Source organism: Saccoglossus kowalevskii, chromosome 14 (genome assembly GCF_978046115.1).
Source record: "Saccoglossus kowalevskii chromosome 14, keSacKowa6.1, whole genome shotgun sequence".
Classification (NCBI taxonomy): Eukaryota; Metazoa; Hemichordata; class Enteropneusta; family Harrimaniidae; genus Saccoglossus; species Saccoglossus kowalevskii.
In genome coordinates this window covers 10,762,620-10,775,058 of record NC_140654.1, presented here as the reverse complement: position 1 = coordinate 10,775,058, position 12,439 = coordinate 10,762,620, and positions in this window count along the sequence as shown.

Genomic DNA, 12,439 nt, shown 5'->3' with positions numbered 1-12,439 from the left:
CAGATGGGTGTCTGCGACAGCAAAAACAAGTGGTTGAAATCACATTGTTGAATCATACCTGGTTAACACAGTACATGGTTTATTAACAAATGTACAGATGGGTGTCTGCGACAGGAAAAACAAGTGGTTGAAATCACATTGTTGAATCATACCTGGTTAACACAGTACATGGTTTATTAACAAATGTACAGATGGGTGTCTGCGACAGGAAAAACAAGTGGTTGAAATCACATTGTTGAATCATACCTGGTTAACACAGTACATAGTTTATTAACAAATGTACAGATGGGTGTCTGCGACAGGAAAAACAAGTGGTTGAAATCACATTGTTGAATCATACCTGGTTAACACAGTACATGGTTTATTAACAAATGTACAGATGGGTGTCTGCGACAGGAAAAACAAGTGGTTGAAATCACATTGTTGAATCATACCTAGTTAACACAGTACATGGTTTATTAACAAATGTACAGATGGGTGTCTGCGACAGGAAAAACAAGTGGTTGAAATCACATTGTTGAATCATACCTGGTTAACACAGTACATGGTTTATTAACAAATGTACAGATGGGTGTCTGCGACAGGAAAAACAAGTGGTTGAAATCACATTGTTGAATCATACCTGGTTAACACAGTACATGGTTTATTAGCAAATGTACAGATGGGTGTCTGCGACAGGAAAAACAAGTGGTTGAAATCACATTGTTGAATCATACCAGGTTAATACAGTACATGGTTTATTCACAACTGTACATGTGGGTGTCTGCGACAGGAGAAACAAGTGGCTGAAATCACATTGTCAAATCATACCAGGTTAATACAGTATGTAGTTTATTAACAACTGTACATGTGGGTTTCTGCGACAGGAGAAACAAGTGGTTGAAATCACATTGTCAAATCATAGCAGGTTAATACAGTACATAGTTTATTAATAACTATACAAGTGAGTGTCTGCGACATGAAAAAACAAGTGGTTGAAATCACATTGTCAAATCATACCAGGTTAATACAGTACATAGCTTATTAACCATAATGCAACTGGGCGTCGGACTGGCTGTTAAAATCATGTTGTAATATCATACCAGGTTAATACAGTACATGGTTTATTAACTGTACAAGCAGATGTTGGTGATAGGAATAACAGGTAGTTGAATGACATTGTTAATTCATACCAGGTTAATACAGTGCATAGTTTATTGGACATTGTACAAACAAATTTCGGTGTCAGGAACAACAGGTAGTTGAAACCACACTGTAGAATCATGCCAGGCTAATAAAGTGCATAGCTTATTGACCACAGTACAAGTGAGTGTCTGTGACAGGAAAAACAAGTGGTTGAAATAACATTGTCAAATTATACCAGGTATAAACCACTCATTTGTATTCACGTGGAAATGTTGAACCGCTCACTATGTATGGGGGTTATAAACCATACACATGGAGATTGTAAACCACATGCTTGTATTCATATGCAGACTGTAAACTACACACTTTTATAAACATGGGTATGTAAACCACACACTTGTATTCATATGTAGATTGTAAACCACACTTATATTCGTATGTAGATTGTAAACCACACACTTGTATACATACTAGTATTTAGATTGTAAACCACACACTTGTATTCATATGTAGATTGTAAACCACATACTTGTATTCATATGTAGATTGTAAACCACACATTTGTATTCATACGTAGATTGTAAACCACACACTTGTATACATATATAGATTGTAAACCACATATTTGTATTCATATGTAGATTGTAAACCACACATTTGTATTCATATGTAGACTGTAAACCACACACTTGAATTCATATGTAGATTGTAAACCACGCACTTGTATACATATGTAGATTGTAAACCACACACTTGTCTACATATGTAGACTGTAAACCACATACTTTTATACATATGTAGATTGTAAACCACACACTTGTATACATATTTAGATTGTAAACCATACACTTATATTCATATGTAGATAGTAAATCACATACTTGTACACATATGTAGATTGTAAATCACACACTTGTATACATATGTAGATTGAAACCACTCACTTATATTCATATGTAGATTGTAAACCACACATTTGTATTCATATGTAGACTGTAAACCACACACTTGAATTCATATGTAGATTGTAAACCACACACTTGTATTCATATGTAGATTGTAAACCACACACTTGTATTCATATGTAGATTGTAAACTACACACTTGTATTCATATGTAGATTGTAAACCACACTTATATTCATATGCAGATTGTAAACCACACATTTGTATTCATATGTAGGCTGTAAACCACACACTTGAATTCATATGTAGATTGTAAACCACACACTTGTATTCATATGTAGATTGTAAACCACACATTTGTATTCATATGTAGACTGTAAACCACACACTTGAATTCATATGTAGACTGTAAACCACACACTTGTATTCATATGTAGGTTGTAAACCACACATTTGTATTCATATGTAGACTGTAAACCACACACTTGAATTCATATGTAGATTGTAAACCACGCACTTGTATACATATGTAGATTGTAAACCACACACTTGTCTACATATGTAGACTGTAATCCACATACTTTTATACATATGTAGATTGTAAACCACACACTTGTATACATATTTAGATTGTAAACCATACACTTATATTCATATGTAGATAGTAAATCACATACTTGTACACATATGTAGATTGTAAATCACACACTTGTATACATATGTAGATTGAAACCACACACTTATATTCATATGTAGATTGTAAACCACACATTTGTATTCATATGTAGACTGTAAACCACACACTTGAATTCATATGTAGATTGTAAACCACACACTTGTATTCATATGTAGATTGTAAACCACACACTTGTATTCATATGTAGATTGTAAACTACACACTTGTATTCATATGTAGATTGTAAACCACACTTATATTCATATGCAGATTGTAAACCACACATTTGTATTCATATGTAGGCTGTAAACCACACACTTGAATTCATATGTAGATTGTAAACCACACACTTGTATTCATATGTAGATTGTAAACCACACATTTGTATTCATATGTAGACTGTAAACCACACACTTGAATTCATATGTAGACTGTAAACCACACACTTGTATTCATATGTAGATTGTAAACTACACACTTGTATTCATATGTAGATTGTAAACCACACTTATATTCATATGCAGATTGTAAACCACACATTTGTATTCATATGTAGACTGTAAACCACACACTTGAATTCATATGTAGATTGTAAACCACGCACTTGTATACATATGTAGATTGTAAACCACACACTTGTCTACATATGTAGACTGTAATCCACATACTTTTATACATATGTAGATTGTAAACCACACACTTGTATACATATTTAGATTGTAAACCATACACTTATATTCATATGTAGATAGTAAATCACATACTTGTACACATATGTAGATTGTAAATCACACACTTGTATACATATGTAGATTGAAACCACACACTTATATTCATATGTAGATTGTAAACCACACATTTGTATTCATATGTAGACTGTAAACCACACACTTGAATTCATATGTAGATTGTAAACCACACACTTGTATTCATATGTAGATTGTAAACCACACACTTGTATTCATATGTAGATTGTAAACTACACACTTGTATTCATATGTAGATTGTAAACCACACTTATATTCATATGCAGATTGTAAACCACACATTTGTATTCATATGTAGGCTGTAAACCACACACTTGAATTCATATGTAGATTGTAAACCACACACTTGTATTCATATGTAGATTGTAAACCACACATTTGTATTCATATGTAGACTGTAAACCACACACTTGAATTCATATGTAGACTGTAAACCACACACTTGTATTCATATGTAGATTGTAAACTACACACTTGTATTCATATGTAGATTGTAAACCACACTTATATTCATATGCAGATTGTAAACCACACATTTGTATTCATATGTAGGCTGTAAACCACACACTTGAATTCATATGTAGATTGTAAACCACACACACTTGTATTCATATGTAGATTGTAAACCACACATTTGTATTCATATGTAGACTGTAAACCACACACTTGAATTCATATGTAGATTGTAAACCACACACTTGTATTCATATGTAGGTTGTAAACTACTCACTTGAATTCATATGTAGATTGTAAACCACACACTTGTATTCATATGTAGATTGTAAACCACACATTTGTATTCATATGTAGACTGTAAACCACACACTTGTATTCATATGTAGATTGTAAACCACACATTTGTATTCATATGTAGACTGTAAACCACACACTTGAATTCATATGTAGATTGTAAACCACACACTTGTATACATATGTAGATTGTAAACCACACATTTGTATTCATATGTAGATTGTAAACCACACACTTGTATACATATATAGATTGTAAACCACATATTTGTATTCATATGTAGATTGTAAACCACACATTTGTATTCATATGTAGACTGTAAACCACACACTTGAATTCATATGTAGATTGTAAACCACGCACTTGTATACATATGTAGATTGTAAACCACACACTTGTTTTCATATGTAGATTGTAAACTACACACTTGTATTCATATGTAGATTGCAAACCACACACTTATATTCATATGCAGATTGTAAACCACACATTTGTATTCATATGTAGGTTGTAAACCACACACTTGTATTCATATGTAGATTGTAAACTACACACTTGTATTCATATGTAGGTTGTAAACCACACACTTGTATTCATATGTAGATTGTAAACTACACACTTGTATTCATATGTAGGTTGTAAACCACACACTTGTATTCATATGTAGATTGTAAACTACACACTTGTATTCATATGTAGGTTGTAAACCACACACTTGAATTCATATGTAGATTGTAAACCACACATTTGTATTCATATGTAGACTGTAAACCACACACTTGAATTCATATGTAGATTGTAAACCACACACTTGTATTCATATGTAGGTTGTAAACCACACATTTGTATTCATATGTAGACTGTAAACCACACACTTGAATTCATATGTAGATTGTAAACCACACACTTGTATTCATATGTAGATTGTAAACTACACACTTGTATTCATATGTAGGTTGTAAACCACACACTTGTATTCATATGTAGATTGTAAACTACACACTTGTATTTATATGTAGGTTGTGAACCACACACTTGTATTCATATGTAGATTATAAACCACACATTTGTATTCATATGTAGACTGTAAACCACACACTTGTATTTATATGTAGATTGTAAACCACACATTTGTATTTATATGTAGATTGTAAATGCAATGTCTTGTTTAGTTGTGGAACAGTTATTAAATAACCAAACATGCTCTAAATATCTTTGAATATAGAAAAAATTGTTTGATTTTATTCATGATAATAAACATTAAAATGCATATATAATTAACTAAAAAAACACTAATGAATATCTTGCATATAACAAAACATATATTTCAGAACTTATGTGACCAACAGGCCTTAGATGAGGGATAACCTGATTGGCTGACTGGGATCACATGTCTAAATGATACTGAGAATACATCATTTGAAAAGCACATTCAGCATATGGTGTATATATTGAAAGTGATGCTGACTTCTAAATTGTCAGTGTCGTTATACGTGCATATATGTGCCAGTACTGAAAATAACATATACATGTGATTGTGATATGCTTCTTTCAACTCTCAACAACTAAACATGGAACTAAAATCATACTAAAAACTAAATTATATTATAAATTAATTTGAAAAATCAACTGTAATTGTCAAATGCTTGATGATTGACTAAAAATTATAATAAGCAGTAGCCTAGGTGGTCTAGGAGCAGTTGAATATACATAAGTTCAGCACCCCAATTTTTTAGTCAAGAAGGAATAGCGTCACACAGTAGTCTCCAAACCCTTGCATATCATCAGGATAAAGGAAACTTTAATGGATATACTAAAATTACAATTAAACATTTTTTAAAGAGAAATGGCATTTTAAATACTTTTACGCTAAACACTCAATTAGCGCTCTATATTTCTCATTCTAAAATGAGGCTTGTAAGTTTAAAAAAATTCTAAATTCAAATCGCATACTGAGGGTGCTCAATATTTCTCATTCCAAAATGAGGCTTGAAAGTGAAAAAAATTCTGAATTCAAATCACATACTGAGGGCGCTCAATATTTCTCATTCCAAAATGAGGCTTGAAGTTTAAAAAAATTCTAAATTCAAATCACATACTGAGGGTGCTCAATATTTCTCATTCCAAAATGAGGCTTGAAAGAGAAAAAAATTCTGAATTCAAATCACATACTGAGGGCGCTCAATATTTCTCAATCTAGAATGAGGCTTGGACGTTAACAAAATTCTGAATTCAAATCACATACTGAGGGTGCTCAATATTTCTCATTCCAAAATGAGGCTTGAAGGGTAACAAAATTCTTTATAATTCTCATTACAAAACTAGGCTTAAAGGTTTATATACATTACAAAAATCAAGGTTGCTGGAAAGATATGTACAAATAGCTAAATATACAACATTTAAAAACATAAACTTACACTTCATAATACTGTTGATAAGATTAAATGTGATTCTACTTCAAATAAAAAAAATCCAGCACTGTTAAATGTCTCCGTGATAACACAAACATTTAATTCAGATGATCGAGTCAGTGTGAATAAGTGCTACTCCCTATGTCCCAATGAACCTCAAAAAAAAATTCGCCAAATCATTTTTTTGGTTACTAACATATATACATACACTAATGATTCAATACAATTTTGTCAACGTATTTGCCAAATCTTTGGTAAGTATCTTAAAGGGCAGTGGTCGTCGCGCTGCACATGTGCGACATTTTTGTTGATAAACAATGATTTTCCAACAATGCAATGCGCTCTTCTAATGAAAATCACAAGTAAGAGGTTTGACCTGGGCCCGACTTGCACTAATTACCGCCGGTGACTCCTTAGATACCTTCCAATCACCTAAAAAAATACCTAATTAAAGCTTGGTAACGTCTCAATTTGTACTGGTTGATTTGCGCAACAGTCAAGTTGGCCATCTTTGTTTATATGATCCCATATATTTCACGCAAGCGTGGCGCGACGACTACCGCCCTTCAACACAAGTATTTCAATTAGTACTATACATAGTTTGCTGTCAATGCAAGTCAACACCCATAAATGTAACATATACATGTCAGAAATGAACATATGTCACATACAAACATGACACAAAAGACAAACACATGAAAAAACATGAAACAACTGACATAACATAACACATGGATGATTGACATAGAAAACTATATATTGACATATATGACATAACTTTACATGACATGACATAACATACAAACATGACATAACATAACATACAACCATGACATATTGACATGCATATTTACATTTACATAGACAACATGACATATATAAACAAACAAACAAACAAACATGACAGGATGACTACAAACAAACACAGCACAAATTGACATATACAAACATGACAGATTGACATGCATATTTACATATACATAGACAATATGACATATCATGTACTTTTGACAAACATGACATATATAAACAAACAAACAAACATGACAGAATGAATACAAACACACACAGCACAAATTGACATAGAAACATGACAGATTGACATGCATATTTACATATACATAGACAATATGACATATGTACTTTTGACAAACATGGCATATATAAACAAACATGACAGGATGACTACAAACAAACACAGCACAAATTGACATATAAAAACATGAGATTGACATGCATATTTACATATACATAGACAATATGACATATCATGTACTTTTGACAAACATGACATAGATAAACAAACAAACATGACAGAATGAATACAAACAAACACAGCACAAATTGACATATACAAACATGACAGATTGACATGCATATTTACATATACATAGACAATATGACATATGTACTTTTGACAAACATGACATATATAAACAAACATGACAGGATGACTACAAACAAACACAGCACAATTTGACATATACAAACATGACAGATTGACATGCATATTTACATATACATAGACAATATGACATATCATGTACTTTTGACAAACATGACAAATATAAACAAACAAACATGACAGAATGAATACAAACAAACACAGCACAAATTGACATATACAAACATGACAGATTGACATGCATATTTACATATACATAGACAATATTACATATCATGTATTTTTGACAAACATGACATATATAAACAAACAAACATGACAGGATGACTACAAACAAACACAGCACAAATTGACAGATACAAACATGACAGATTGACATGCATATTTACATATACATAGACAATATGACATATGTACTTTTGACAAACATGACATATATAAACAAACATGACAGGATGACTACAAACAAACAAACACAGCACAAATTGACATATACAAACATGACAGATTGACATGTATGTTTACATATACATAGACAATATGACATATCATGTACTTTTGACAAACATGACAAATATAAACAAACAAACATGACAGAATGAATACAAACAAACACAGCACAAATTGACATATACAAACATGACAGCTTGACATACGTTACTATAAATAGACAAACATAAACTGAAATAACATAAACAAATTGGCATGCATAACTATACATGAACAATATGACATAACATATATGGACAACCACAAACTGACATACAACATAACATACAAACATGAAATTGAAACACATAACTAAACATGATACAACATAATATATGCACAGATAAACACAGCAGATTGACATACTTGACATAAATAGACAAATACGAAACATGTTGACATAACATACAAACATGACCTGCATTGTTATACATAGAAAAACATAAAATTATTGATAACACAACATAAAGAGACACAACAAATTGACATACATGACATAATACCATGACACAATTGATGCATATGACATAAATATCACACATTACATAAATTCAATTGACATATACATAACAGACTGACATAAAATACATATACAACATACCTAGACAAACATGACATATTGATATATACGATACACACACACTACACACATGTACACATACAGTATTCATATGGAGATTTTTCATACATGATAAATATTACAAATATGACATAAATCAATACACATGACATGTACACATGACCTATACATAGATAGACACACATGATAAACATACACATATGTCAGATGGATTGATACACAAAGTGATGACCACAACAGACTGACATGTCTGACATATAAACAACAATAATGGACATAACACGACACATTGACATAACATAGACAAATATGACATATATATAGAAAAACATAACACATAACATATACACAGACAAACAATAAATTGACATGTATGGCATATATACACAAACATGACATAAACTGACAACCAAGAATATGGCACAAATTTGGACAGAAGCAACACAATAAATAAACTGACATACATGCCAGACGGATTGATGCGCAACGTGATGACCACAGCAGACTGACATGTCTGACATATGAACAACACTAAAGGACAACCAAGAATATGGCACAAATTTGGACAGAAACAATGCAATAAATATTAGGGCACAAATATTATGCAAATTATTCTCGAAAAAAAATAAAACAAACTAGAACAAATCACAAAAACAAGTCATATTAGCAAATGTGATATATATGTACCAATGACATGTTATATAACACAAATGGACAAACATACAATGTTAATACAACACTAATTAATAACAACAAACAAGCAATTATATGAAACGGACACAAATTGACTAATGTCACATATAAAAACAATTGAGACACAAATATGACAACACATGGACATAACATGACAAACATTGACTAATGTCATATATATGAACAATCATGACACAAATCATAAATGACAATACATGGACGACAAACATTTACCAATGTTACGATACATGGAAAAACAATGATAAAAATTGACTAATGTGACATATAAGAACAATTGAGACACAAATATGACAACACATGGACATAACATGACAAACATTGACTAATGTCATATATATGAACAATCATGACACAAATCATAAATGACAATACATGGACCAACAAACATTTACCAATGTTACGATACATGGAAAAACAATGATAAAAATTGACTAATGTGACATATAAGAACAATTATGACACAAATCATAAATGACAATACATGGACTGACAAACATTTACCAATGTTATGATACATGAACAAACATGATAAACATTGACTAATGTGACATATATGAACAATTGAGACACAAATATGACAATACATGGACAAATGTGACAAACATTGACTAATGTGACATATAAGACTAATTATAACACAAATCATAAATGACAATACATGCACCGACAAACATTTACCAATGTTACGATACATGGACAAACATGATAAACATTGACTAATGTGACATATATGAACAATTATGACACAAATCATAAATGACAATACATGGACCAACAAACATTTACCAATGTTATGGATACATGGACAAATGTGACAAACATTGACTAATGTGACATATAAGACTAATTATAACACAAATCATAAATGACAATACATGGACTGACAAACATTTACCAATGTTATGATACATGAACAAACATGATAAACATTGACTAATGTGACATATATGAACAATTGAGACACAAATATGACAATACATGGACAAATGTGACAAACATTGACTAATGTGACATATAAGACTAATTATAACACAAATCATAAATGACAATACATGCACCGACAAACATTTACCAATGTTACGATACATGGACAAACATGATAAACATTGACTAATGTGACATATATGAACAATTATGACACAAATCATAAATGACAATACATGGACTAACAAACATTTACCAATGTTATGATACATGGACAAATGTGACAAACATTGACTAATGTGACATATAAGACTAATTATAACACAAATCATAAATGACAATACATGGACCGACAAACATTTACCAATGTTACAATACATGGACAAACATGACAAACATTGACTAATGTGACATATATGAAAAATTATGACACAAATTATAAATGACAATATATGGACTGACAAACATTTACCAATGTTACGATACATGAACAAACATGATAAACATTGACTAATGTGACATATATGAACAATTATGACACAAATCATAAATGACAATACATGGACAGGCAAACATTTACCAATGTTATGATACATGGACAAATATGACAAACATTGTCTAATGTGACATATATGAACAATTATGACACAAATCATAAATGACAATACATGTTCAGACAAACATTAACCAATGTTACGATACGTAGACAAACATAATAAACATTGACTAATGTGACATATATGAACAATTATGACACAAATCATAAATGACAATACATGGACAGACAAACATTTACCAATGTTACGATACATGGACAAACATGATAAACATTGACTAATGTGACATATATGAACAATGATGACACAAATCATAAATGACAATACATGGACCGACAAACATTTACCAATGTTACGATACATGAACAAACATGATAAACATTGACTAATGTGACATATATGAACAATTACGACACAAATCATAAATGACAATACATGAACAGAAAAACATTTACCAATGTTACAATACATGGACAAACATGACAAACATTGACTAATGTGACATACATATATGAAAAATTATGACACCAATCATAAATGACAATACATGGAGCGACAAACATTACCAATGTTACGATACGTAGACAAACATGATAAACATTGACTAATGTGACATATATGAACAATTATGACACAAATCATAAATGACAATACATGGACAGACAAACATTTACCAATGTTACGATACATGAACAAACATGATAAACATTGACTAATGTGACATATATGAACAATTACGACACAAATCATAAATGACAATACATGGACAGACAAACATTTACCAATGTTACGATACATGAACAAACATGATAAACATTGACTAATGTGACATATATGAACAATTACGACACAAATCATAAATGACAATACATGAACAGACAAACATTTACCAATGTTACGATACATGAAAAAACATGATAAACATTGACTAATGTGATACAAAAAAGAACAATTACGACACAAATATAAACTGACAAAACAGGGGAAAACATGATTTACTCTTGCTAATGTGACATAAAAGAACAATTATGACACAAATCATAAATGACAATACATGTTCAGACAAACATTAACCAATGTTACGATACGTAGACAAACATAATAAACATTGACTAATGTGACATATATGAACAAT